The sequence below is a fragment of the Phacochoerus africanus genome, chromosome 1 (assembly GCF_016906955.1).
Source record: "Phacochoerus africanus isolate WHEZ1 chromosome 1, ROS_Pafr_v1, whole genome shotgun sequence".
Classification (NCBI taxonomy): domain Eukaryota; kingdom Metazoa; phylum Chordata; class Mammalia; order Artiodactyla; family Suidae; genus Phacochoerus; species Phacochoerus africanus.
In genome coordinates, this window is record NC_062544.1 from 287,683,490 (window position 1) to 287,711,436 (window position 27,947).

A 27,947-nucleotide genomic window follows, 5' to 3' on the forward strand; every position below is an offset into this window, starting at 1 on the left:
CGCGCATTGAAGTCAATAAGATTTCCTCCTTCCTAGAGTGTGGTTGCTTCCCCAGGTTGCGTCTCGTTTGCTCTGTGGCTGGGAGCGTGTCATGGCCCCAAGAGGCGCTGGCGTGGCCGTGCTGCCTGGCTTGACAGCTGTTGTCCCAGACTGCTCGGACCCAGTTAGCACGCTTTTTTGGTGGTCTGATCCGTTCGGCCTGCTGCTCTTCTGTACGCGTGTGTGTGTTCTAGGAGGTGCCAAAAAGAGAGCTGGGTTTTCTGTTTGCGGTGGATTTAAAATGAAGACAGGCAGAGAGGGCCTGGGAGGGCTGGTGTTTTTGCTGGACGTGCAGTGGAACTCTGCTGGCATCCAGGGCAGGTTAGTTTCGCTCCTAGGGTCACCCGGCAGGTATTTACTGCATGCCAGGTACTGTTCTAGGTGCTGAACCCAGCCAGGCCAGTCCCTGCCCTCGTGGGGCTTACATCACGGGGAGATGAGCGTGCAGGACCCCAGCTAGAGTCCCGTGTGCAGGAGGACTTCCAGTAGGTCGGGAAGTCTGGGCCAGCGGGAGGAGGAGGGGCAGGGGCTGGCTGCCTAGCTTCCTGTCCCGTGCTGATAGTAGCCAGGAGCGCAGTGTGGCCTGGAGGGAGGGAGGGAGGGAGGGGGGCCGGAAGTGGGACTGGGGTGGGGGCTGCAGCTATGGGAGCATCAGGCTGGGGTAGGAAGTTAGGGTGGCCCTCGCCGCCGCACGAGGCCTGCCTGCCTCGTTGACCAGTTGTAAAGCCTAGTTGACTTTGCAGAGTTTTGAACAACAGACTGACGTGAAATGGTGCATCTTTGAAAAGACTGTCTGGCTTTATGCAGCCCGTGCTTATTGGGAGCGCGTGATGTGCCAGGCTGTGTAGGCACTTCACCTGTATTGATTAAATTCGCGTGATAGTCTGTGGGGCCAGCGTCGTCATTAGCCGTGCGGACTACCTGCGGGGAAAAGCAGGTGCACAGAGGCCACAGTGGGGAGACGGAGTGCCAGGGACTCTCTCTGTCCCCTGCCGTGGGCAGGACGGGCCCACAGTGGCATTCTGGGGCCTGCCATAGGGCAGAGGTGGTGAGATCAGGCCTGGCTTCACTTGTACGTGGCAGCATTATTTTCTGGTCCTGCTAACAGGGACATGCTGCCAATTTGACATCCCTACACTCACTGGAAGAGCTTAGACTTTAAGCACAGACTGTAAAATCATGCCGCTTTTGTGCTCTATAGAGTCACTACAGAATTTCTTCATCCTTCCAGTTCGGTTCCTCCTAGTCCGCCCCATGGCTTGGGCCACCGTGTCGTCACTGACTTGCTGAGCCGGCATTTCTCGTGACCGCACCGCCGCTGCCCGGGGTGTGTCCACGCCGCGGAGGACACACCATCTGCAGGTTGGGACGCTTTCTTGGTCTCACCGGCAGGTGTGGAGGAGAGGCCCTAAGTGACGCGCCTGACCTGGGCACGGTCGCGTTGCCCCGTCAGTCATCCTCCAGCAGGAACCACTGAGGCCGGTGACACGCGCCTCCACCCGAATCCAGAGTCCTGACGACACGGGAAACGCAGTCTCAGAACCGCGGAACTGAGGCGTGTTTGGCAGGCAGGCCGGTTGGGGCCTCTGTAGACTGTGAGCTGGGACATCCTGGGAGGACCCCAGGTTGTTGGCCTGAGCTGGGGGCCTGGGAGGGGCCGGGGTCCGGGCGGAGGGCAGCCTGGGGCCCTCGGAGCGGTGCGCGCAGGTGGAGCGGCGTGAGATGCAGCGCGCCTGCCCCCCCTGCTTCCTGCTCTCGGCCTGAACCAGCACAAGAGCCGCACGTTGTCTTCCAGGGGCCGCGGGGCGAGGCCGGGCGCACGCGAGGCGTCTAAGCAGTGCTTCTCTGACACACCCCAGACGCTGTGCGTCGTTAACTGTGGTTAGTCTTCAGCGCAGAGGCCTTTGGCTCTGAGTGGAAATTCAAGGTCGGGCTCCGGAAGAGCTTTTGGGGCCGAATATGTGAATGTGGGGCTCACTTGCTTATTGCTGGTGTTTGAAACCATAGTCTGGGCATGGTATCGACACAGAGGAGGGAAGGGTGTGGACGGTGGGGGGGCCTCGTGGCCTGGAATCCGGGGCAGAGGGAGCTCTTGGACGTGACAGGTGGTGGTGGCCGGCCGCGGGCTGGGGAGGGCAGGGTGTGAGTGAGGAGGCGGAGAGGACTCTCTGGGGGGACAGGTCGGGGGCAGCAGCTGGAGGATTGTGGGCTCAGGGAATCTGTTTTTTAAGGTGAGCGACAGTAGTGTGTTCTGGGCTGGTCCAGCACAGGACAGAGTTCTGAGGCCTTGGGAGGGGGCTGCTGGGCCGTCCTTGAGAAGGCTTGAGGGCAAGGCCAGGGCAGCAGGTGCCATTCAGCTCCCGGAGCCAGGCAGGACTTCTGCGCACAGGCCCGGACGTGCTTAGAAGATATCTCTGTGGGAGTTCCCGTTGTGGCTCAGCAGTAACGAGCCTGACTAGGATCCACGGGGATGCGGGTTCGATCCCTGGTCTTGCTCAGTGGGTTAAGGATCCAGCATTGCTGTGAGCTGTGGTGTAGGTCGCAGATGTGGCTTGGATCTCGTGTTGCTGTGGCTGTGGTGTCGGCTGGCAGCTGCAGCTCTGGCTCGACCCCTAGCCTGGGAGCTTCCATGTGCCGCAGGTGCGGCCCTAAAAAAGCAAAGGAGATAAAGATACTCTAAGACATGCTGTCCCTTTGACAAGAGGGTCTGAATTGGGAATTGTTTTGTAGGACCCTGGTCTAGTTTCTCATCAGCTTATGGTGCCAAATATGCCTTGAGGCGCCCTTACAGAAAGATAATGCGGAAATGGCGTTTCTTCTTAAAAATTCACTTGTCTCTAGAAGTATTATCAGCTTAACTAGAAGTGGGTGCCTTTACTCGGCAACTTCCGTAGCTCTCAGAGGACTGACCAGGTTGGCTTCTGACCTGTGCTGTGTCTGTCTTAAAGCTCTCGAGGGGGAGGTCAGTTTTGCATCCAGGACGGCCAGCCCAGCTCCTGGGAGGCCGGTGGCGTTGCTTTGGGCCCCTGTGGTTTAATTGCCTCTGGGGCAGCAGCAGCCGCTGAAAGTTGCCTGTTAAAGTGGTCAGGAGTCTTCCTTGCATGTCGGTTTGCTTGTGGTTATTTGATTTTTCTTAGGTTGGGAATTTGAAAATCGACCTTCTCAGCGGTTGGGTCAATAGGATGAAAGGTTAAGAGGCCCCGCGGGCCCCTGGCCCCATCCCTCCAGGTGTGGGCCGTGGGGGCTGGCTCCTCGCTCTGGGTTCCCGCCCTCCCTGCCCAGACTTTGCTGAGGGCCTGCTCGGGAGGACGAAGGAGAAGGCGAGGTCTCTGCCTCTGTGGGCTGCGTTCCCTTGCGCGCAGACTGGAGGGCGCCCTGGGGCCCAGGGCCACGTGGCCGGTGTGGAGGTGTGGGCTTCTGGGAAGGTGCCCTGAGCCAGTGCTGCGCTGAGGCCTGCAGCAGAGCGAGCGCTTCGGGTCGGGAGTGGGACAGTGACACTGCAGGGAAGGCACGGCCCGCCGGAGCCCTGCTCATGGGAGTGGCTGAGGGGCCCAGCGGCCTTCGCCAGGGCGTTAGTGGGGGGCCCAGGGGATGGTGAGGGTGCCTGCTGAGCAGGCCCTCCTGGGCCTGGGCAGGGTCTGCAGCCCAGGGACGAGACAGAGCTGAGCGGCGCTGGGGGGCAAGGCAGGGGGCAGGTGGAGTTGGCGGGTTTGGTGGTGTTGGGGACATGGCTCGGATGGTCAGTGTCAGAAAATGAGACACGTGAACACGGGGAGACCTGACAAGGCTCTTGGCGTCTGCAGAAGGGCGCGGGTGCCCCAAAACGCGCGCCAAGAAGAAAAGGCCCTCCCTCTTGGTCCCTCACCAGGTGGTGGACCCGTCCCCTTCCCACGGTCAGGTCAGGGCGCGCCGTCTTCCCGGTCGGCTCATTTGAAACGCATCGCTCCTGGGAGAAGAGGGAAAGGGGAGGGGGTCGCAGGACGGCCTTTCAGCCGAAACCAGAGCAAAACGGAGTCACCACGATGTCCTTTGATGGAAGGGACATGACGTTACTTCCCGCAGTGGCGGCGTCTCGGAGGCGGGCGGGGAGCGGGAGGGTTCAGAAGGGCTCTGGGAGCTGGGAGCTAAGCCTGTGCCCTACCGCAGGGATCTGAGGTCACGGACGGCACCCTTTTACGTTGGGTTCGGTTTGAACCTGGCATCACATCTCCCCCGGGGCGTGGCGTGGGGCGCGTTCCCTTTCGTACACACACACACACACACACACACACACACACGAGTGTGATCCGTAAGACGCGGAACGTGTTGAAAAGCACAGGCACACGTGTGTTGGCGCTTCTCTTGGGCAGAACTGCCCTTCCACACGGGCCTGAGGAGAGGCTTCGCTGCCCCAGTTTTCAGCTCAGGAGCCGTTAGGAGAGCGCAGTAGCTTCCCGGGAAAGCTGGAGCCCAGTCTGCTGACGATGCTCGTAGCGTGTGTCAGTCCCGGGGGAGCCAGTCTAGCCTCCGTCACGCCCGGTGATAATCTTCTTCGGAGGCCTCCACTGGGGGGAGCACCTGCATCCCGTCTTACCTGGCTTACCTGAGCAGCGTCTCCCAGACTCCCCGCCTTGCCCACAGCAGCCAGATCCAAGCCTTACCTGTAACTCACCCATCTCGGAGGCCTCCTCTCCTGCCATCCCTGTCCCCGCCGGTTACGCCTCCAGCCTGGCCTTGCTCCCTGCTGTCTGGGGGGCTCCCCCCTCCACCTGCTCACCCACATGTGCCCTGCCAGCCCTTCTGTACAGTTTACCCCTGTACCCACCTCTTCTTCCTTTTGTCAGCCCGCCCGGCGGAGGGGCAGCTTCACGCAGGCAGCGGTCTCGTTCTGTCTTTACCTTCAGGGCCAAAACAATACCCGGCAGGCAGGAGACACTGATCGGTGAATGAATACATTTCCTGACTTTTCCTGTAGGTAGGAGATGCCCGTCGAGGCCGCTTGCCTCCAACGATGTGTGCTTCTTCCTAGGTACCCGCTCCCCGCCCCTGTTCTTCTTGGTGAACCAGGCATATATTCATGCCCCATATGTCTGTGTTATCTCCAGATTTCTGTGCTTTTCTTTGTAGAACAGAAACATTTACAAAACATTCACAATTGTTCTAAAACCATAAAGTGCAATATACAAAATTAATCTGTTGAAAGAAAACAGGGAGTCCTCAACTTGAAATAGCGCTGTTCTGTTAACCCCTTTTAGGCGACACGTAGGCACCGTGACCTGTCCTGCATCACAACGGCGTCCGTCACGGAGAGGCAGTAGGCACAACTGCGTCGTGACAGCCGCGAGAACACTTTGAATAATGCTGGGAGGTTTCAGAAAAGCAGCCAAAAAAAAAAAAAAAAGAAAAAAGGAGGCTCAGAGGATTTAAAAACTGGAAGGAACGTAGCCTGTGAGCTGTTTGGTAAGGGAGCAAACAGACGAATTTCCTGGGGTTTGCAACCTGGGCACTTAATCGCAGCCCCGCCTCTCACGGTTGGCTGTGTCTCTGTGCGAGGGGCTCCTCGAATGCCAAGGCGGTGGCTGGGCTGGGGATGCCGCAGGTTTGCTCTTGTCTACAAGGCTCTTGGTCGAGGAGTGAAATAACAAGTGTAAGTGCTGCAGGGTGCTTCAGTCGTTGTCAGCAAAGACTTGTCCTGGGACCTCCGCGCAGTCCCGTCGCCGCGGCTGCTTTGGGTCCGTGGGAGGCTTGACTTGGCACAGGTGTCCTGTCCCTTTTCCCGAAAGAGATGAGGAAGGCAGGGCAGGAGGCAGGATCGGGGGTGGCGGGAGGGGTTCTGATTCGGGGTCTGGGTGAGCCCCTTCTCCGTTTCCTTAGTCTTCCGGGACTAGACGGCGTTTGTTGAATTACATTGGGTAAGGACTGATTTTCCAGGTGTGTAGGTTTGGAGCTTATCAAGATGACTAAGGATAACTCAGCAGGAGGTAATAATTAGCCGCTCTGGTAACACTGCGGCTCTGGAAACATTGGTCAGGTTGCAGGCTGAGTGTAGAAGTTACTTTTTATTCTTGGAGTAAAGGCTCCTGCCTTAGGAGGGGCTCCTGGGGGTGGGGGGGGGGGGCGTCTGAGGGGGAGGGGAGCGGCAGCTGCGTGGCCCCGGTTGCCAGCGTGGAGCGCTGCGTGGGGGGAGCTGGCCGTCAGCGTTCACGCAGACACTGGAGGGCAGGCTCCGGCGGGTCGCTCCAGAGCCGCAGGCGCTCTGCTGCTGTGTCTGCCCGCCTCCCGGGCTGAGTGAAGCGACGTCCTCACATGCCTGTTTGTCAGTCTGGATCGTTCTGGATTTGATGCCTTTCCAGGGTAGGAATCCACCCTGAGTGGCCGGCACGAGAGATTGCCATTTGTACACAGGGGCGTCTGCCTCGGGGCGCTCCGAGGGCCCCGTCACCTTAGCGGCCTTCTGGGAGATGCTTTAGAGGGGCCCCTTTCCTTTCTCAATGCAGTTCAACTTTGTTTTCGTTAAGGAGCTATCTCAGTGTTTAAGGACCCTCGTGTGATGATTTCGTAAATGAAAGCATCTTCGGGAGAAGTAGCTGGACAAGCAGTGAACAGTGGAGCCTGGCTCAGTGCAGGTCATAGCTGGCGTGGGAGCCGAGGCTGAGACCTGACCCGGGCAGATGTGGGGTCACAGCAGTGAATTGCAGGAGCTCAGAGCTGCGAGAATTTGGGGTCTCAGAGCTCAGCTCAGATTTATTTGACCATCAGTGAAACCTCATGGGGAAAGGAAAAAAAAACCTGTTTCCATCAAGAGTCAGTGGCTTTGGGAGGTGTAAGCTGACCGCCTCTCTGTCAGGCCTTCTGGCTTGTGGTCCTCGCGGAGCTGTGTCAGCCAAATGCAGATCAGGGTCAAAAATGCATCTTCTGAGTCCTCTCGGGCTTTCCCCTCTTTGTCTTTTGTGGGTTCGTGCTGCAGGTGGGCTCCCCCACCTGCACGTGAACGAGTGGGACCTGTGTGGTCGTTTCAGACTCCGCTCTGGGCAAAGGCGACATCACCGGTGGGAAGGAGGACACTTGATGCGTCTCAGCCTTTCTTGCTGATGGAGCCCTTGCTGTAGGAGAGGGAGAGTTTTCCTTTTGGTTGCCCAGGGCTTCAAGCCACGCTGCAGCCTGAGAAAGGGAAACTGGACATGTGGGGCCGAGCTTGCTGGGTGCGAGGCTGGGAGGGGCAGTCTGTGCCCTGTGCCCGTGGCCCCGGCTGCGGTCAGTGTGCTGCCCCGGGCAGGGCCCCACCCAGGGGTTCCCTGGTGTTTGCACACACGTGTGGTCAGCCTGTGACTGAGTGCCCACCTCCCAGTGCCCGGGAGGGTGGGGCGGTGGGGAAAGGCAGGCAGGGCAGCGCCAGGAAGCTTGGTTTTCTCCCGTTTTAAAAGCTACCACCAGAGTCACCCTTGGTAAGTGGACACGTGGCGATTTTCGTGATCTCTGTGTTGTGCAGCTCTTACCACAGTCCACTTTTAAAACGTTTCCGTCACCCAGATGCTCCCTTCTCTGTTCCTGGCTAATGCCTGTTCCCACGTCCAGCTGTTGGCAACCACCAGTCTGCTTTCTGTTTTTGTAAACCTGACTTTTCTGGGCATTTTGTGTAAGTGGAAGTGTGCCCTGTGCAGTCTTTTGTGTCTGTGGCTCCTTTCACTACAGCAGGTTTGGGGGTCGCCCGGCTAGCGCAGTGGACCAGCAGTTTGTCCCTCCTGGTCGCTGACCAGTGGTCCGTCTCGTGGGGTGACACATCTTTTCTATCCCTTCACGAGGCATGGGGCGGGGTTGTTCCCTCCTTCCTCTGTGGGTAGGCTGCTCCGAGCGTGAGCATGTCACTGCGTGGCCGGGGACTTGGAGGGGCTGGGGTAAGGGCGCCTGTGACACCATGGTGCTGGGACAGCCCTCAGCTGGCTCTCCAGGTCTGTCTCAGCAACAGGCGCAGAGGTTCAACAGCGTGGACGCCACGTGGAGCGCAGGCTGCCAGGCGTCCTAACGATGGCAGCCTCGGGTGTGGTGCTGGCAGGTCCCTGTCTGGTGGGCTCTTCCCCAGAACACGGCTTTTTCTCCCGCTCGTCCGAGGAGGCAGGGAGGGACTATCCGGCGTCTTGAAAACCACGCTCCGCCTGCAGAACGGCACGTGCTCGGTGCTTTGATGCAGCAGTCCTCTAGGAATTGAGCCTGAGGACACACGCAGACAACCCCCCTGTCCCTTCCAGAGCAGCTGGCCAATCAGGCCTGGGTGACCACCGTGCCCAGGGCTGTGTGGAGGGGGTCGGACTCATGGACTCATGTGAGGTGATTTCCAGAACATGCGGGAAGGGAGCGTGCTGCCCTTCGCCCAGGGAGACCCGCATCGACCTTCCAGCGGAAGGGAGACAGGCAAAGCCTGAAGGCGAGGCTGGGCCTGTGGGGCCGGGGCCAGGAAGGAGGGCACAGGTGGCCGGAGGGGTGGGCACGGGGCTTCCCTGAGGAGACATCCCAGTACAGCCCGGCTCTGGGAACCACAGACCCCAGGACAGAGGGATCCACGTCAGGCAGGATGTGGGGGACCCAGCCTGTGGCGTGGGAGCGGAAGCTCAGCTCCGTGTAGGACGAAACAGTAACAGAGCTGCCGCGTGGGGCAGGGCGGAATTAGCCAGATTTTGGAAAATGATCCTTTGAGTAGACTCCGTAGGACTCCAGGCGGAGAGGGCTGCTCCAGTACCGTCTGTTTCTCCCGGGGGGAGGGTGGCGGTGTGATGAACGTGTAAGCCTGAGTGTGTGGCGGGTGACAGGCAGCCCGGGCCCTGGGTTGGAACCCAGTGTTGCTCTGCACCACGGGGTGCGACATTTGTACCATGGACAGGTGGCCCTGCACATGCGTCCCCACTCCTCACCCAATCCCCTGAGAGAACCAAGGACATTTTCTGAGCAAAGATGCTTCTGCCCCCCTCCCCCCACCCCCGCTGCCCTGCCAGGTGCAGAGAGCTGGGAAGCGCTGGGAAGCGCTGGGAAGGGACGGGGCCGCAAGGAGGTGGTGCTCTGAGCAAGGATGTGGACAAGGGCGGCATCGGCGTCGATGCCACAGGATGAGGTGAGCAGTGCCACTCCACAGCGGGGGGGAGGGCGGAAGAGTCCCGGTGGCCCCAGAGACAGAATGAGGAGACAGAAGCCGGCGGAGGCGGCCCCGTGCTCAGGGTGATCCAGGCCAGGACGGGCGCTGAGATTGGCGCAAGTTTGAGGAGAAGAAACAGGATACTTGCCTGCTCGCGAAGCATCTCTTCCCCAAGTTGGTTACTTATTAAAAAGGGAAAGGTGGTCACTTCAGAGTGGAGAAAGCCGGCAGACACCGCCTGGCCCTGCCCGGAGGGTGGAGGTCGGCAGCACCTGTGACGAACAGGTGGCCAGCACCCCCTCCCCAGACCACAGGGGCACCGTCCCAGCGTTGTCGCAGGAAGCGGCAGGCAGGCTCTGTGGGAAAGCCGGCGAGCTCTCCAGAGCGGAGCCAGTCGCATCGCCCTGCGTGGGTTTCCCAGCTTGGGTCTTGTCCAGCGAGCCCACAAGATGTGGACATTAGCAGCTGGGCTCTCCACCCTCTCAGCACACCCGCCCCCCGCCCCCAGCTCCGTCGGATCTCTTGTCCACTCTGCCTCGAGGGAGGTCGGTGAGCCATACTGACCTGCGTTCTCACCGGCAATCCCGGCCACGCGGAGCCCCGGTGTGGAGCCCCGGGCGAGCCTCCCGGAGACGCGCCCCCCACCGGCGCCGGAGCAGCTGGGCCGAACGCCTGGTTCCGGTGGGAGGTGGGGCGGCGACCCCGAAGCGGCGCCTGTCGGAGGCGCAGACGGGGCCTCTCACGATTTCACAGGGAAACCTACAGCGTTTTCCTAGGTCGCCCTTGGTCCTTTGGTTTTACTGTTGTTTTCCCAAAGAGGAATTTTTAAACTTTGTGTATCCGCATTTATCGGGTGTTCTGCGGCTTCTGGGTCTGGCGTCCCACCTGAGGCCGTCTTCCTACGGCCGAGCTCCCTCTCTGATTCCTTCCAGCAGCTTTATGCTGTTTTCCTCGTGCAGCCCGTTCATCTACGTGGGGTCCGTTTTGTACGGTGTGAGGTCGGGATTGGGTGCTGTTTCCAGTTGGCCAGTTGCCTCCATCACTGCGTGGCTGCCCTCTGCCCCGTGATGGGAAATGCCACTTGGATCCTATACAGAATTCCTTCTCGCCAAGGTGTCCCGTCCCCTGGCTTGTCGTTGTCGGGGGGAAAGCTGTTGAGCTTTGCACGCGGGTTGCGTCCCCAGCACCGCTGTGTCTCTGGTTTTCCAGAGAGAGGACCAAACGGCAGCAGCGCCTCTCCTCCGCCTGCACTCCCTCCCTGCTCACGCCCCCCCCCCCCCGCAATGCCGTCCTCACTCAGGGCCCCCCCGCCCCCACACTCCCTCCTTGTTCATGGGCCGCCCTGGGCGCCAGGCTGAGGGGCTGGGGTGGATGGCAGGTGCATCTCTGGCTCCGGCTTCGACCTGGACGCCTCTGGCGCTTCCTCAGCGGTGACCTTTAGCCCCGTAGCCGTGCCCTTCGTCTAGTCATGGAGATCACCGCCTGCCCGAGAGCTTGAGACCCAGCTCTCTCCTGGGCGGCAGCAGAGTTTTACCACTTCCTTTCCCTGCAGCTGCTGAGATGGCCGTGTGGTCGCCCGTCCAGGCTGTCAATACGTCAGCTTCGTTCAGAGGTGTCCCGATGTTACATCCTCATGCCCAGGGAACCCTTACTTTACTTTCAACGTATTGAAAAAGAAATAAAACGTTTATTGTAATAGTTTCTCTTTTATCAGAGGGGTCCCCCCCTTATCCTATGTGCTTTTTCACTTTTTGAGACACAGTTTCCATCCTGTGAGTACCTGCGGTTGGTAAGCGTTTAACAAATGGCTTTCTTAGGTGTGTGTGTTGGGGGGGGGGGAGCCCTGATTTGTAGTATTTCCCAATTTCCAAGGCCTAAATATTCTCACCATTACCTGTTTCAGGCTGCCAGGGAGCTGCTGGCTGGTGCTCGCAGAGGTCCTGAAATCTAGCAGTTGTCGCCCGCGGCTCTGTGAGCCTGGTGTGCAGCCTGGTGCGGTCCAGCCTGCGTGGCTGGCGCGGCCCGCCCCTGGCGTAGCCACGGCCTGATCTTGGTCGCGCTCCTGTCCTTGCCCCGTGTCCAGACCTCGTTTTCTGCTCTGCGCCTTCACGGCGCCACCCTTTCCTCGGAGAACTGCCTCGGCCACTCTGTTCCTAGATGGTAAGATACTGGGCTCAAGGGAGTTTTATTGGAAAATTGAGCATCTGACCTACACTAACTATTGCGGCGCTAACTTGAGTAGGAAACAGTGTAGGTTCTGTGATGGTAACTTTCCTTAAACCTGAGGGGTTCCTAGCATCTTACGTGTACCTCCCTGGTATAAATTAAACCTTTCTTCCTTCGTTGACTCCCGCAGCCATTGGGCAGGTGTTTGCGCGTCTACTGTGTGGCAGGACTCGGATGCCAAAAGCACAGCAGAGAATGAAACGCTTGGGCTCTCTTCACGGAGCACGGCTTCTGCACGCCTTTAAGTTGTGGGTTTTTCTAAACGGACTGTCTTGGCCACTCGGACACCCACTTGACTTTGCCCCTGGTGCTTTCTGAAATCAACCCTAAATTAATCTGATTTCTTCCACTGCTTAGTTTTGAAACTCCCTGCTGCGATGCTGGTTGACGTTCAGCTTAACGCCGTATGTGGTTATTTTTGCTTTTACCAGATTCTTAGGATGAAAGGGCAGAGGAATTGGCCTCTGGAGCCTTTTGCATTAGGGAAGGTCGGTGTTGGAAGGGGCTGTGACCCTGGACTAAGGGGACAAGTTCAGTGAAGTGACACTTGGCGGCGTGGGGACCCGTCCTCTGAGGAGGAGCTGGGGACGAGCCTCGGTCTCCACCGCGGCTCTGAGGCTGGCGGGCTGCCCCACGGCGAGCTCTCCGCCTGGCTCCCGACGGCATGAGGGTGCGTGGGGCTGTGCTTCCGGCAGCGTGGCGGGCCCAGGGCGGGAGCCTGGCCACCACGGCAGTTCCCCGTGTGCTGCTGTGTACTTTGGAATCAGGTACACCGTGGAGGAGGAGGGGACTCCGGTCCGGGGGCTGCAGACAGGGAGAGCGGCAGGCTTCCCTGCGGAGGGCGAGCTGGAGGGCCTCGCGCCGCCGAGGGGCCGAGGGGCCGGCGTGGAAGGCAGGCTGGGCAATGGGCGGCCGGCTGGGGGGCCTCGGAAGTTCACTGCTCGTCTTTCTGCCAAACTGATTTGGATTGCTGCCTTTTAATGCTTTGTGGAAGTAACCTATCTTTAATTTAAAAGTCAGTGTTGTATTCCCGGAGGAGAATGCAGTTCTGGTTGATTTATTTAGAAGACGTCACGACCTTGGAGAGCAACGGTCGTCCTTCCCCCAGGAGGAGCCGGAGGAGCATCCAGCCTGCGAGAGCGCCGCGTGGGTGCAGCTTGGCTCCGGGCCGCTGGCGAGCATCCGTCTGCAGACAGGAATCTTCCCAGCAAAGGACGGTCACGGCGGCGGCGGGGACGGTCGATCCAGGAGGTGTGGCCCGGCCCTCCCCTCAGCCGAGGTCCAGGCCCGCACCCCTTCTCTAAGCTTGGCCCCTGCGACACCTTCCCCCTCCGGCATCTCTGCTGAGGATGGACAGGGACCTCGGAGGCCCTTCTGCTTGCCGCGTGGCCGGGGACACCTGTGCTCGCCAGCTGGGCTGGCCCTTCTTGCTCTGACCACCGGCTCACGAGGGGGTTAATGATGGATGCATCCAAGGGATTTTTTTCGCGGGAAGAAGTGTCTTTGTTTCTGTTCTGGTGTGGATACCCCTTGGAAATTAGCCTTTGAAAGTAGCAGTTATGGGATCCGGTCTTAATCCGAAGGTTGAATCCTCGTAGATTACCTTGAAATCTTAGAATTCAGGAACCTGTGTCAAAAAGTAGTTTGACTCCTTGTGCTCCTGTTGGATTTTTAAAAATAGATGCGTCTCATTTATCTATACTTAAATGTATAAGCCAGACGGATATGTGGTATCACAGAATAGGAAAACAAAACATCTTGCTATAAATATTAAATTAATGAGCAAATTAAGGATTGTTTCAAAGCACAGCAGAGGCAGGAAAATCAATGAGGCGCTTAATAGCTTAAATCTAACTCTGTACTTGAATAATGACTTAAAAAGCGTTTCAGTAAGGAAAGGCTCGCAGGCCTATAAAATAAGAGTTAATTCATCACAGCACAGTTTTGTATTTTTCAGTTCTCTTTCTTGAAGATAAATCCGGGTCCCAAAGAACTCAGAACTAGTATCACCTCTAGATTCCCAAAGCCACGGCCGTCTTTGTGCGTGCGGTCTTCTGGAGCCAGCGAGGCCATCTCGCAGCCCGTGGACCCTTTGGGTGTCTCGGACCGCCCCTCCCTGCCCCCATGTTTACACAATAGGCGCAATGAAAGCCAGGAAATCAAGGCTCTGAGATAAGCCGTCGAGGGAGGAAGGAAGCTGCTGGGCTGTGGACCCACTGGGGCCGCGCCCGCCTGCGCCAGGGACCCGCGGAGCCCCATGTTGAGCCGCTGGGGTGCTGGCTCCTCCTTCGCGCTTCCCAGCACCGCGGAGGCCGGATGGGGCCGTGGGGCTCCCGCCCAGGCCCTCGCCCGCCGCACCACCACCACGGCGGCTGTCCCAGGTCTGCTCACCACTCTCATTGGCGTTTCCAGAAGCACCCACTGACGGCCTGGCCATCCTTCTGCGGAGCCCCACTGCTGCGCGTCCTGCCGCCTTCCTGCCGCGCCGGCGCTGCTGGACTCGGTCTTGTGGTCTTGTCCTCTGCGGTGAGGTCCCGTGTGCGCAGCGGTGCTTAGAGGGGCTGCCTGACCCCAGGCGCTGGCCTGGCGGCCCGGGCTTCACCGCGCACCTCTCCGGGAGAGGCCTCGGGGTGCGGCGCTGCGTCTGGGCTGCGGCCCGGGCATCCCAGGCGGGCCGTGTGGGTGTCTCAGAGGGGCGACCCAGAGCGCGTTCCCCGCGTCCTCCTGGCTCTCCCCTCGGGCGCCTGAGGGCTGGCCCGCGTCCCAGCACAGCCGAACTGCCGCCGGGGGTGGAGGGTCCGTAAAAGCGAAGGAAGGCGCTTGCCTCGCAGCGTTTTGTGTTGGTGATTTTTAGTGGCTTTCTCCACCTGTGACTCGTCTGACTCTTTGTGCAGCTCTGTGTGTTGTGACCTTTTTATTCGCAGCATTTGCGGTGGCGCTTTCTTGTTCGCGGTGTGACGGGTGACGTCCTCTCGGGTGAGGTGCCTTTCTGGTGATTTTGTGAATAATGAGAGGCTCTTGTCAGAAATAGACTAGATCAAATGATGTTTTGGATGTTCAGAAATATCCAGAAGTGGTTTTCCCAAGTCCGTGAACAGGGCTCAAAGCCGAGTGTGCCCCGCGCATTGCGAGCCCCGTTCAAGACCCAGAAGGTCAGCCGGGGTCAGGCTGCCTGCCTGGCTCTGCGGTGCCCTGTGAGCCCCCGCTGAGTCCAGTCCTGCTTTGTCTCTGGAGCTGCCTTTATTCTGGGAAGTCTTAAATTTGGGAAGTTTTGGTTACCTCCCAAGGGCGCTTTGGAATTAGGTATTTGGTGGAGAATGAACTGCGGGTGTCTGGCACCACCCCTGCCAGGCCCGCTCCCTGCTGTCGGGTGCTGCCATGGCCGCCCCCAGTCTCCCTCTGCCCGGAAGCGGCCCCCAGGGCTCCATCCGGGTCTCTCGCCCCCACCCTGTCCCCCTGTGCCTGGTCACCATGCTCAGCCGAGCTCCCTGGCCCATCAGGCTGTCTGTTCAGATGGCCCCTCCTGCCTCCTGTCCCCACTGTCACGGCCTCCTCATCTGTTCCCGTCAGGTGGCCTCACACCCTTCCACAGTGGCTCTTCCAGTCCCTCGTGCCCTGTCTTGTCAAGGGCAGTGGCCAGTGTCGCGTCCCTGTCTCGCCTGGGCCATGCCAGCCCAGCTTGCCTGCCTCCCCTCCTGCTTGTCCTCAGCCAGAGGCCTGCTGATGTCACAGCTTCCCACAGCCCCAGCCCCTTGAGCCGCATGCCTGCTTCCCCCAGGCCTGCAGCCACCCGGCCTCTCGCCTGCATCCGCACCCCGCGTCCCAGCGAGGCCTGCCTGCATCTCCCACCCTCTGTCCTCCTGTTGGCACCCCGCTCCGAGCCCCAGGAGCACCTCCTTGGCGTTCCTGGGCCCTGCCCTTCGTGTGGTCCCTGCGGGCGCCTCTCTGGGGCACCGGCTCCAGCCCTTCCCATAACTGGCCATCGCTGTGGGGGCAGACGTCCCCTGGGAAGGGCTTGCAATCCTGCCTCTGGCCTGGGTCCCTCCGTCTCCCTGCCTGCTGCTCTGTGCCAACCTAGCCCCACCCCCGGGCCCCATGTCTGCTGTTCCTCTGGCTGTCGACTCTTATCCCCGAGCTGTTTGGAAGGCTGCCCCGCTCGGTGTTCAGCTGTCAGCTCAGGTCTCCTTGTGGAGCTGTGCTCCCGGGCCTCCCCTGGGCCGGTCCTGTCCCTGCCCTGTCGTGTGGGTACTCGAGGGGCCCCGTCTCTGCGTGTGTTGTCTGTCCCCTGCCCCCTTGGCCTGTGTTGGGCCGGGCTTGCTCTGGGGGCACGTGGCAGCCCACTGGCTGGCTGGCTCTCAATGCCTGGGCCCCTCATCAGGGACTGGCAAGTGGCACTGGACCCTCTGTCTCCCACTCTGCTGTTTCATCGCATGCGTGGCTCCCTGGTCTCACGGTGGCTGCTTGGAGGGGAGACAGGGGGGCGAGGTCTCTCTCAGGAACCCTGGCTGCCAGAACCAGGTTGGGCTCTGTGCGGACGCGGTGAAGCGGCTGGCGGGCTCCACCGGCTGCAGCCCCCGTGCGGTCCAGCATGAGTCCCAGGACCCGACCAGCAGAGGCTTTGCCAGTGTGGACGTCTGTGTTTCTGCCCGTTTCTGAGGGCACGAGGGCTGGGCGGGGAGAAGGCCCCACCCCCACGGCAGGCGGGGGAGGGGGGCGGGAGGGGGCTCTGATTTCTGTCCAGATGGTTCTAGAGGCTGGGTGGGCCTGCTCACCTTTCATCTCACGTCAGACAGACTCCCCCCCCTGGCTCCCAGTGTGGCTGGGGACATGTGCAGGGGCCCTGGGCAGGGACACTGGGGGTGTCCCTGGGGGTCCACACGGCTCCCTGCAGACCTGTTGTTAACCGCGCCTGCCTGTAGGGAGGGGAGGACAGCTGGGTGCCCCCGAGGCACGAGGGGAGCAAGGGATACGGCCCCTGGACCAAGCCCGGGCCACAGCCTGTTCCCGCCTCGCGTCTCCGCTCTGGGTGACTCCTGGCGAGCCCCTCGAGCCAGGAGCCTCTTCTCAGCTTCCGAGGAGAAACCCCACCGGGCTCGTGTGAGCCTTTGCTGAGACGTCTGGGTTTGGGAGGGGTCTTCTCATTCTTGCAAGGCCCGCGTCTCCCCAGGCTTCCTGAGGTGGGGGAGGGTGGGCAGGAGCAGGGGGGGCCTCCCAGCTCCCTAAAGGGAGTGTTTCTCAGGCCGGGGTGGGAGGCAGCGCCTCCTCTTAACGGGAGCCCCACTAGACACCAAGCGTGCGGGAAAGGAGGCCGCCTGGGGCCGCGGGCCGCCGATGGGGCTGTGTCTGTTCTGAGCCGCTTGTGCTGGGCCGGAAATGTGCGGTTTGGAAGGTTCTGTGCTGCAGGCTGGAGAGCAGGCAGGAGGCGAGGGTTCGGGCAGGTGGAGAGCCTGACGTGCTCGGGGCTGCCCGGGCTGCCCGGGTTGGCCTGTGGGCCAGGTGGGCAGCGGTGCCTTGGCCCGGAACCAGCCTTGGTGGCGGGAGGGCCGGGGCGGCAGGTCTGTTCTGGACACGCCGCCTTGGCCATGCAGCTTTTTGCTTTTCCGTCTCCAGCTCCGCGGCGCTCTGGGCCCTGGGCCGCATGTCGTGCCTCCTTCTCTGGGATGGCCGATCACAGGCGGCACGAGCGCCGTGCTTGCAACCAGTGGCTTCATTTTCCTAAATCTTCCACCCTTTTCCTCACGATGAAGGCCATCAGCCCCAGTGGCCACGGACCCGGCGGTCGCCCTTGGCCTTCCTCGTCTGTCTCCTCCACCTTCAGCACACGTTCGTGTCACACTGTCCCTGCAGGAATCCCCTCCTAGGATGTCTGCATGCCACGTCCGCTGCCCTGGGGGCCTGCGGGCCCCCGCTGACTCCTTTGGCCTGGACAGCAGCCTCCTCCCTGGGCCCTGAGTCCCCTCCTGGCCTCCCGCATGTGAGCCAACTCCGACTGTCTTCTCTCCACCGGCTCCCACCTGCCCCCGCCTCCCTCTGCCCACTGCCCTGCCTACAGCAGCCCACAGCTTCCTCCCTCGGCCTGGTCTGTAGCCTCTTTTCTCTGACCACTTTCCCCCTGTTTGTTCCAGGCCCCTGGCCTCCTCCCTCTGTCCACACTGCCCACCTGCTTGGGTCTAGCTCCCAGCCTCTTCAGCTCTGCACGGCTTTCCCTGTGCTTTTCTCCTCCATCGGGCCCCCTGCCCCTGTTTTTGGAGGCATCGTCTAGTTTTCAGCGGAGAGGCAGCTATGGGAAGGCATTACTTGCCTGGCCACTGGAACCAGACTTTTGGGTTGAGTCATGCTGAAGACCCTGCCTCTACCAGCTGTGTGACCTTGAAGGCTATTTAACCCCCCGGCCTCAGTTTCCCCATCTGCAAAACGGGGATACTGGCACCTCCACCTCTTTACTGCAAGGATTCAGTGATTGTGTGAAGGGTTGTGACTGTGTGGATAGCAGGTGCTAGGTAAGAACCGGACTGGGCGCCTGGCACGGCGCCCCACGGGCGTGGACGCTCAGGCTGTCGGGAGCTGGCAGCCTCGTCCCTGAGCCCCACCGCCTGTGTCTCGAGAGTGGATGCAGCAGGTTTTTCTCAGTACTGCGGTCTGATCGACGGGCCCGACCGAGCACCTTCCCCGTAGAGCAGAAATGACTGCTCCCCAGTATAGGAACCCCAAAGTCATGTCCCAGCAGGCAGTGGAGCTGCAAGTGGCTCCTCCTTGCTCTTGAGGTCAAAGCTCACAGACGCTTGGGAATGAAGTCAGGCCGTGGGTCATCTGGAAGGAGTCTCTGCACCTTCACTCCTCGAGACGCGGGTGGCAGGGCTGGCGACTGAAGACCTGTGTTTGCGGGAAGCCAGTGTTTTCATCACACATCGGAGAAAAGCCGTAACAGGCCACCCTTAATGGACAGAGTGGAACCGCGCTGCCGAATCCTACGAACTTTGTAAAAAGTGCCATTTATCTTCAGTGCCAATCCGTCTGTATCGTTTTATGTAAATCAGAGCATTACCACGGGCGGGGACGTGCCGTCCAGACCGCGCCGTCTTTGCTCACACGCGCTGTTCTTGTCCTCCGGATGGCTGGCCCCGGGGTCTGGAGCTCGCGGAGGCTGTCGTGTGTTTGGGTATGAAGGTGTCACAGCTCTAGATGCTGGCGTGTCCTTGGGTGACTGTGCGCCAGGGACGTTAGTGGGGGCATCTGTGCGCTGTGGCTGCATTACATTTACCTCTAGGATCTGCTTTAGGCTTTGTCCCAGGTCCTGTCTGGAAACAGATTGGAAGCAGTTCAAATGTGGATTTACGGAGATAAAACATGGATGGAAATAGCACAAAATGTGTGTGAACTTACCTCTGGCGCGAGCCCAGTCTTCCCTTTTCAAACACTGCATTTTCCATTTTCCCCAAACCTTATGTTCAAGTTTTTAAACTGTGTTGGGAAAAACCTCACCTTTAAATTTTAAAATTATCCAACACATACAGAAATAGAGTAGTAGGGTTTGAAGGTTACATGAGACCCAACACGTGTGGTCTCTGGGATCCATTGGGTGGGGGTGGGGGGTTCAGGAAGCAGAGTGCACAAGCGGACCTGCTAACCAGGCCTGGGTTTGGGGACCATATGCTGACACTGCACTGGCCCTGTCACTCACTGGCCCCAAGGCACTTTCGTCTTACAAGAGCTGCACTGCTGGGAGGCCTGGCCGCTGCCGCCCACTGCCAGCAACACAGAGAAACGCTTTGTACACCAGCCAGTCATTTTGTGACTGTAAATTTAATGAACCGGAGTAAACATAAACCGTGTTGGTTCCCAAGGTGGAGGTGCAGGTACCCGACGTTCCTCAGCCTCGGCTTCCACTCGCTGGGATGTCGCCTCTGCTTTCAGTCTGTTGGCGAGTCGTGCCCTTGGTGCCCACGTGCTGCACGCCGGTCGCGGCGGGATGGTTTTCTGGAGCCGGTTCTGCCGTGAGGTCGAGGCGTGGGCGCAGGCGGGCCGCCGGAGCCCAGGGGCCACGCCGGACAGGCCTGCACGCGGCGCCGCTACCCGAGGACCAGCCGCAGGCCCAGCGGGGCCAGCAGGGCGAGCAGGCCGGGCGCGGGGCTCGGGCCGCCGGCTTTGAGCTCCACGCCGGGCAGGGCCGGGCTCCTGGAGGAGGCGTTGCCGGCCAGGGCCGGGGTCGCGGTGGGCGCGCTCTCCGTGGGCTCCGCGCAGGTCTGCGTGGGCAGGAGCAGCGCCAGCAGCAGCAGCAGCAGCAGCAGCGTCGTCGGCGCGGCCCGGGCCGCCATGGCCGTGCGCTCGGCCGTCCCCTTGTCGGTGCTGGCGGTCGTGGCCGGGGCCCCGCAGGTCCGCTCCGCTGAGTCCTTTCGGGGTCCTGTGCGGCGAGGGCCCGGTGGCTGCCCCCCGCTCCCTCCTGCCGGCGACGGTTACCTGCTAACGTCCGTCCGCTAGGCCGTGCGCGCGCCCCTGCCCCCGCGCCCGCGCGCCCCCGCCCCGCGCGCCCCCGCCCCGCCCCGCCCCGCCCCCCAGCTCCGCAGAGCCCAGGGTTCAGATATTTCAGCGGGCGTTGGGAAACCTTACCTCCTAAAGCAAGCACACAGAGTTCAGGTTTTAAAAACCTAGGCATTACGATACTTTTTCTCAAGGTTACCTGTGACATTCTCTGCTCATGGATAACAGTGGCTTCTTGCTTTTTCGCGAGTGAATCCGGAATCCCTGTGCTTTCTGGAGCTGTGGTGATCGCCACCCTTGCAGCTGTAAAATTTCTCTCTTGGAGCAGGATGGGTGCGGACATTCCCAAACACTGCACACTGACAAAAATACTCGCGAGTTCGGAATGCTCATCCTGTTAGCAAACCAGAGTCTTTGCTGATGGCCACGTGGAAAAGAGAGCAACTTGAAGATGTACGAAGGCAGAAGCACCCACACGGGGCTGTGGACTTGGGGCGCAGGCGGTGGGCATTCTAAAGTGAGGGTGTGTATTTTTCGTCTGCGTTGGAATCGTTAGGAGTGGCTTTCCTACTTAGGTTTGCTCTCTGCTTATTACCAGCACAAGGGGTTACGGTTTTACATGTACAAAATGATGGAAATACTGCATATCCCTGGAAATAACGAGGCACGCGGTTTAAAATGGAGGGTTTAGGCCCCTCCCCATCTCAGCCACCTGCAGGCGGCCCTTCCGCGGGACCATCCAGGCAGCGTCCCGGGGAGAGGGGGAGAGAGCCACTTCCTCCGAGCAGATTTGGGGTGCTCTTATCAGAAGGAGGGAGGCAGATCCTGGGGAGGCAGAGCCAGCTGTCTGCCACCAGTGCTTTTTTTTTTTACCGGGCGACTGCATGCTCCATAAAGGAGCAATAAAAATAAGGAGTGAAGTGGGGGAGGGCGAATGAGGAGCCGGGGGTTAGCAGATACACGCTGCTCTGCGTGAAAGGACAAACAGGGACCAGTGTCAAGCCCAGGGGCTCGATCCGGTGTCCCATAACAAACCCCACAGGAAAAGGATCTGAAAAAGACGTGCACGCGTACCGCGGAGCCCTCTGCTGTACGCCGGAAACCAGCACGACGTTGTAACGCAGATACACTTCAGTCAAAAGAAAACGTGAGAAAGTGGAGAGTGAGCGCTCCTCTCTAAGACTGTGCAGGAAATGCTGGCATGATCCCGGAGCCCCGGCAGTGCCAGGACGTAAGAAAGTACCAAAAAAGCAGCCCCACGGAGCGGTGGGGGGTGGGGGCGGCAGGGACAACAGCACTGCAGCCGGGTCCGCCACCGGACAGTCAGATGGGGTCTTGGCCACAAGCATGAAGTAGACCCCATGGTCCAAACCGAGGGACCGACACAGGAGCGGGGAGGGAAGGGGCTCTGCGTGGGTCCACCTGGTCCTGAAGCTGCTCTGCCCTCGTCCCCGGGGAGGGCCGCACCCCTCCTGGGGTGGGTGTGTACGATCCTTTTAGGGGATGCTGCGGGGGGCACAGAGCAGCTGACAGAGGCGCCCGGGCCCGGTGCCCAGGGCCAGCGTCCTCGGGGTGGGGCCTGTGACGGCCCGCGCCCTGGACGGGCAGGACAGGCCCTTCCCCTCTGGGGTCCGTCCTGAAAACCACCGGCCTTGTCTCCCTGCAGCTGTCAAGGTTGTGAAGAGCAAGAGTGTCGGGGAGACTCACAGCAGAGCCGCTCGAAGGGGCGGTGGAGCTCCTCCTGTGTCCTCGCTCTCTGCCCTAACTACTGTCCCAGCGTCCCAGCGAACTGTCCCCTTGGTTTTCTGTGTAGATGCGTCACCTTGGGTTGCTCCCCAGTGAGTGTCTGCGGGGTTGGCAGGAATGGGGGGCTCTGGGGCAAGGCCGGGGTCTTCGCGACTGGGGATCCCCTGGGGGTCCCTCCCAGCAGTGCTTCACTAAGTTACGCGTGTTGACCCTTTTTCAAAAGTGAGCTCTTGAGGCCGTCAGGGTTGCGTGCTACTTCCACCCCTGCTCCCTCCCCAAAAGCTGGGCTGGAGGCCTTGGCGTCTTTGTGGATCTGCCTGGGAAAGGCGGCCCCTCCAGGGCCCCTCCAGCGTGTGGTGGGAGTTAATGAGTTACAGGGTGTGGCACCCGAGCGTCCTGGAGTCCCTGCAACTCAGGGTGTAAGGAGCCGGCCAGCAGAGGGGCAGCGTCTCCAGGACCCCGGAAAGGAGAGGAGAGGTGGGGGCGGTGGAGGCACAGCTGGGGTGCGCCTGGAGGCAGAGGGAGGGGGGTGGGTGGACGGGGCAGGGCGGGGGTGTTGGAGGAGGGGCTCTTAGAGTCAGAGAGGAAGCGCTCGCGCTCGTGGGCCTATTGGCTGCGGGCCCAACAGGGTCCAGGTGGCCCGTTTTGCCAAGTGGGACAGAGCAGGTGCTTCCAGGGACACAGGGAGAGGCTGCAAGAGGACGGGTGTCGTGCTGGGCGAGCAGAGGCTTGGGGGCAGGGACTCTGCCCTGTGGGTGGGCAGCCGTGGGGCACCGGCGCCCCCGGAGGGCCTGGGGGCATCCAGACCGTGGCCCGGGGCCCGGCGCAGAGTGCCACCTCCCCAGGCGCTCCTGCAGGTCTCTGCGGGGTGACCCCAGACCTCGGGGTCCTGTTCTGCATGCCCTTAGCTCACAGTCTGCGTCCCCCCCGGGCCACTCGCGGAGGAAGGAGGCGAGTTCCATGTGGGGTCGGCCACCGGGTGCCGTCAGCTCGGGGCAACGCCCCCGCGGGTGCTGGGGCGCGTGGCTTCCCTTCTGTTTCAGATGCCTTTCTGAGCCTTTGCGTTTTCAGGGTTTGACTGTGTCATCTGTGATTTGTTTAGAACGACGTTTGTTTCATGTTGGCCTTTGAAGTCTGGTGACGGAGGGCCCGGCTGCCCTGTTTTCTCCAGCTGCTCCTGGCCTGTCGCCCGTCTGGGGTCTCCGAGGACCGTCGCGAATGTGTCCAAGTGGGCCCCCACCCCCCCGAGTCAGCCCTGGGGAGCCCGGCTGCCTCTGAAGGCTGTGCGGAGAAAGGCGTCCCAGTGTCATGTGGTTCTGTGATCGCCAGAAACTTCCCTCCGGGGGCCATCCGTCAGGGCGCGTGCCCAGAGCACCAGGCTGGCCCCCAGGGGTTCACGCCCCGGCCAGGCTCTCTGGACCTGCGGCTGCGTTTCCTTCGGCGCAGACCCCTGTCTCGGATCGGTGGCTGCGGCCAGCGTTTCTGCTCTTGCCGTCCGTTCGGGGCGGGACAGGGCCGCCTTCGCTCAGGGCGCCGGCTGCACGGCGCTCTCCCCAGGCGGGTGCGGAGCTTCTTCCCGAGGGAAAGCCGCCACGGCCCGGCGCGTTCTCAGAGTCTTTACTTCTCGGCTTGTTGACGAAGTGTTCTTGGATTTTCAAGTGTTGTCAGTAGGATTTCAAAGCTTTCAAAGCTGGTTTCACAGCAGTGCTAATTCCTTTCTTTGTCTTCCTGCGATTGCATCCTGTGAAAACAGGCTTATTAAATTCCTTGGGAGGGTTTTGACTGGTCCCTTTCGCCACTTGGCTGTGACGCCTGCTGAGTTTAAAGTCCTGCTCTGATATTTAATAGCGCTCTCACTGCTCTCACGGTCGGGCGGGGGTTGGATGTCACAGCCTGGACTCGTGCGGGAAGGACAAATGCAGCCTGTCGGTGACCTCGTCACCGTCGCTTCTCTACAGCCGCCCTCATGCGTGAACCCGGGCAGAGGTGCCTGGACCGGACCCTGCGCTGCCTGAATTGAGCCTCTGGGTGTGGTCTCCGTGGTAACCCCAGGGGAGGCCCTGGGGCTGGTGTAGCCGCTGAGCCCTGTCCCCCTATTCTCCTAATAATGAGTGACTTGGGAATTAGAACAACAGATTAGGAGTTCCCGTCGTGGCTCAGTGGTTAATGAATCCGACTAGGAACCATGAGGTTGTGGGTTTGATCCCTGGCCTCGTTCAGTGGGTGAAGGATCCGGTATTGCCAAGTGCTGTAGTGTAGGTTGCACACGTGGCTCGTTTCCTGCATTGCTGTGGCTCTGGCATAGGCCGGTGGTGTCAGGTCTGATTGGACCCCCTGGCCTGGCAACCTCCAAATGCCATGGGTGCAGCCCTAGAAAGACAGCAACAACAGCAACAACAAAGAACAACAGATTAATAAAAAACGAAGTTTCCCAGCAGCATGCAAAGTTTAGGAGGCTTCATGTTGCAGACCCCACATCAGTGCGGCGCAGAGGGCCTGGGGCCACTCGCAGACGGCGCCTCGGGCCCGGGGCATGCACTGGCAGAGTCCCGTGTGGCCGGGCAGTGACGGGCGAGGGGCGGGACCCTCGAGGCCTGCAGTAAGGAGGTGGGATTCAGAAGAGCGTTCTCCACCTTTCTCGAATTCTGGTACAAGTAGCATTTAGAAATCTAAAAACCTCTTTTTAAGGGTCCACAAATGTTGGTCATTCAGTCTGTCCCAGATGGAAGTTTTGTTTTTCTCTATGAAGAGAGTCTCAGCAAAGGTTTCAACAAGAGCCAGAAAAGTAAGGAGGTTTTATTGAAAATACGTTTTTGGTGCTAACTGGTCCTTGCCACACAGGTACCCCCTGCAGAGGAGCAGGTGCGGGGGGGGGGGGGGGGGGGGGGGCTCGGGCAGGGCCGGGGGCGGGGGTTGATCTCAAGTGTCCCGGCTGCCCAGGCCGAGGAAGGAGCAGGAGAGCCGGAAGGCCTGCGGTTTGCAGTGGGGCAGGGAAACGGCCCCGTTTGCAGGGCCCCCGGAAAAGCCGGGGCGGCGCCGTCCCGCAGGACTTGCTGCAGCGCTGGGGCCTCGCCACCTGTGCTGATGCGCAGAGAACCGGTGGTGAAAACCCGCTCCGTGGTCACGGCGTTTGCCAAGGCGCCGGACACAGGGCGGTGACAGGCAGACGCGAGGAGTGGCTCGCGTGCACACACCGTCCGCCAGGGAGCAGATGCCGGGGCCGAGCCCCACAGCAGCGACGCACAGATGACGTGCTCAGGGGAGCTGCAGTAAGAACGTCTCAAGACCTGAGCGAGGAAAATTGCAGACGCTCTCGAGAAAGGGAAGAGCGCCTGGAAGGCCTGAGGCAGGGGGGCTTGGGGATCATGATCCTTGGTCTGGATGCTGCAGCGCCGCTGAGACGGCGGTTCTGGCAGGAAACGTACAAAGGTCATGGGACTCCAGGAAGCGTACACTTTTCCCCTCGGGCTGGACCTGTTGGTTCTAAAAGTCACCGAAGAAGCAGCAGCCCGAGTACCTGGAAGCTCGGAAGAGAGAGGGCCCGAGCGGACGGCCGCCCTTCCTGGAGAGCCCCTCCGGGTGAGGGGCTGCGGGTGATGACGCGGGACCAACGCAGACCCGCAGCGCCGGGGGGCTCCGGAGGGAGCCCAGCGCCATCGGGGGGCCCGCACAGTGCTCGGTCAGGGGGACTTGTTTTTTTTTTTTATTCCTCAAATGAATTTCTCACCTCTGTAGCTGTATAATGATCATCGCAGTCTGATTTCACAGGATTCCCATCCCACAGCCCAGCGCATCCCCCACCCCCCACCTGTCTCCTCCGGAGACCAGAAGTTTTTCAATGCCTGTGAGTCAGCATCTGTTCTGCAAAGACGTTCCGTCTGTCCTTTCTTCAGATTCCACATGTCAGTGAAAGCATTGGATGTTGGTGTCTCATTGTCTGGCTGACTTCACTTCGCATGATGGTTTCTAGGTCCATCCATGTTGCTGCAAATGCCGGTATTTCATTCCTTTTAATGACTGAGGAATATTCCCTTGTGTCTATGGACCACCTCTTCTGGATCCACTCCTCTGTCGATGGACATTTAGGTTGTTTCCATGTCTCGGCTGTTGTAAATAGTGCTGCAGCAAACACTGGAGCACATGTGTGTTTGCGAGTCGTGGTTTTCTCTGGGCAGATGCCCAGGAGTGGGGTTGCTGGATCCAATGGCAGTTCTATTTTGTTTTCTGAGGCATCTCCATACTGCTTTCCACAGTGGTTGCACCAATTGACAATCCCACCAACAGTGTAACGGGGCTCCTTTTTCTCCACACCCTCTCCAGCACTTACTGTTTGTAGACTTGTGGATGATGGCCGTTCTGGCTGGTGCAAGGTGGGACCTCATCGTGGTTTTGATGTGCATCTCTCTGATAACGGGTGATGGTGAACATCTTCTCATGTGTTTTTTGGCCACCCGTATGTCCTCTTTGGAGAACTGTCTGTTTAGATCTTCTGCCCATTTTCTGATGGGGTTGTTTGTTTTTTTGGTATGGAGCTGCCGAAGGTGGTTATAAATGTTGGAGATTAATCCCTCCTTGTCAGTTGATTCACTTGCAAAGGTTTTCTCCCATTCTGTGGGCTGTCTTTTTGTTTTGTTGAGGGTTTCCTTTGCTGTGCAGAAACTTTTAAGTTTGATTAGGTCTCAGGGGGACTTTTTAGTAAGTGATTTGGGCACAATGGGACATCACTTTGTCAGAGATAGCATGAGATCTGTGCGCAGACCACCACACGAGAAAGCACTGCACGGACCCGAGAGCAGACGTGAGACCGTGTGTTGGGTGTACACACCGTGTGACCACACGCCTGGAGAGGCTTCGAAAGGCAGAGCGCGGGGCTCTCTCATGGCTCCGCAGGTTAGGAACCCAACCCGCATCCACGAGGATGCAGGTTCGATCCCTGGCCTTGCTCAGTGCTTAAGGACCTGGCGTTGCCACAAGCTGAGGTGTAAGTCGCAGATGCAGCTTAGATCCCGCGGTGCCGGGGCTGTGGGGCAGGCCGGCAGCTGCAGCTCCGATTCGACCCCTAAAAAGACACACATGCAAAAGCAGAACTCAGAATTCAAGGTTGACAAAAGAAAAGATGGCAACTCCGATTATGTTAAAACAGGGCACCCCCGAAAACTCCTTCCGGACCAAACCCAAACAGAACACTTCGGGCAAGGTCAGATGACAAAAAGATCAGTTGTGAGAAAAAGCCACACAGTGTATCATAAATGTTTAAAAATTGTGGGGAGAAAAACACCGAAATCCTGTAGGCAAATAGGCAAAAGGCATGAATGGGCAAGACACACACACACACACACGCACACGCCTGGCCTTTGCTTCCCCGAGGAGGGGGGCCTCTCTGGGACATGCTGGTGGGCGGCAACTGTGGTGGGCACCGGCCTCTCCAGCTCGGCCGCTATCTGCCCTCGGCCTGCCCGCGTTGCCTCTGAAGTGGGCCTTGTGAAGAAAGCACCGGCCCTGCCCCGAGATGCTTCCTTCGTGGGCACCGGCCTGAGTCGGGGGGCCCGTGGGGCCCGGCGTGCCCAAGCCACTGGGCCTCTGCCGTTCCTCCCCCTCGCCGCCCCCGGCCCTGCCACTGAGGACCTTCTGCTCCGGTGCCCTTTTCCGCGATGTCGGCCCGTTCGGTGGCAGGTGTCTGGGATGGAAGCCTGGTTCGGGAGGAGGGCGGGGCTCCGACGTGCCAGCCACGTGGCCCTGGCCCCAGGCCGTCTGGGGGTCAGTGCTGGCGTGTTGCCTCGCTCGGCCGGCGTCTGTCTCACGAACTTGGACTGAGGAAGTGGGGCAGAGCGGGAGAGGCGCGAGCAGGAGGAGACAGGCCTGCCTGCAGGTCGGAACCTCGGCCGGGGCGGCTATGCTGGAACCTTCCATCCTGCCCCCAGCCGCCCTCGCACACCACACACCCTCTGCAGACAGAGGCTCCTTTCCTGCTCCTGGGGTTCTGTCAGAGGCCGAATCATTTGGATTTAAAAGCTGATTTCGTGATCCATGCGTGGACCCGGGCGCACCGCCTCTTCACGCAGAGAAGCCAGCCTTGCAGGGTCCGAGCACCAGAAGGCACGTCCGTGCTGCCTCCTGGCCTCCTGTGCCCAGCGGGCAGGGGGGCGGGCCTGGGCCACCCTCGCTCCGTGCAGCGACAGGGGCCTGGCCCAGCCTGCCCGTGGGCTCGGGGGCGGGCTTCTCCCTGGGGTCCAGGCCTGCCCCACGCAGGTCTGAGCAGCGGGCGGCAGAGAGTGACAGGGCCTGGCCCCTCGGACAGCGGCTGAAGGTCAGTGCCCTTCTCCCACGGAGGACCCTGCACGCTCGGCTCCTCCTC

At 60.2% G+C, this 27,947-nt stretch overlaps 1 protein-coding gene across 6 annotated transcripts in view; it reads left to right on the forward strand.

Annotated features, from left to right (window-relative positions):
- ADARB1 (adenosine deaminase RNA specific B1) overlaps positions 1-27,947 on the forward strand; it is a 108,979-nt gene that overhangs the window by 3,226 nt on the left and 77,806 nt on the right. Inside the window, exon 1 of one of the 6 annotated variants that reach the window (XM_047798128.1) lies at positions 13,659-13,894. The exons of 4 other annotated variants lie outside the window; for them this stretch is intronic. The gene's annotated coding sequence lies outside the window, so the exon portion shown is untranslated. Of the gene's footprint in view, positions 1-13,658; positions 13,895-27,947 lie in introns of those variants that run through there. One more of the 6 variants, XM_047798100.1, reaches the window with a different exon arrangement.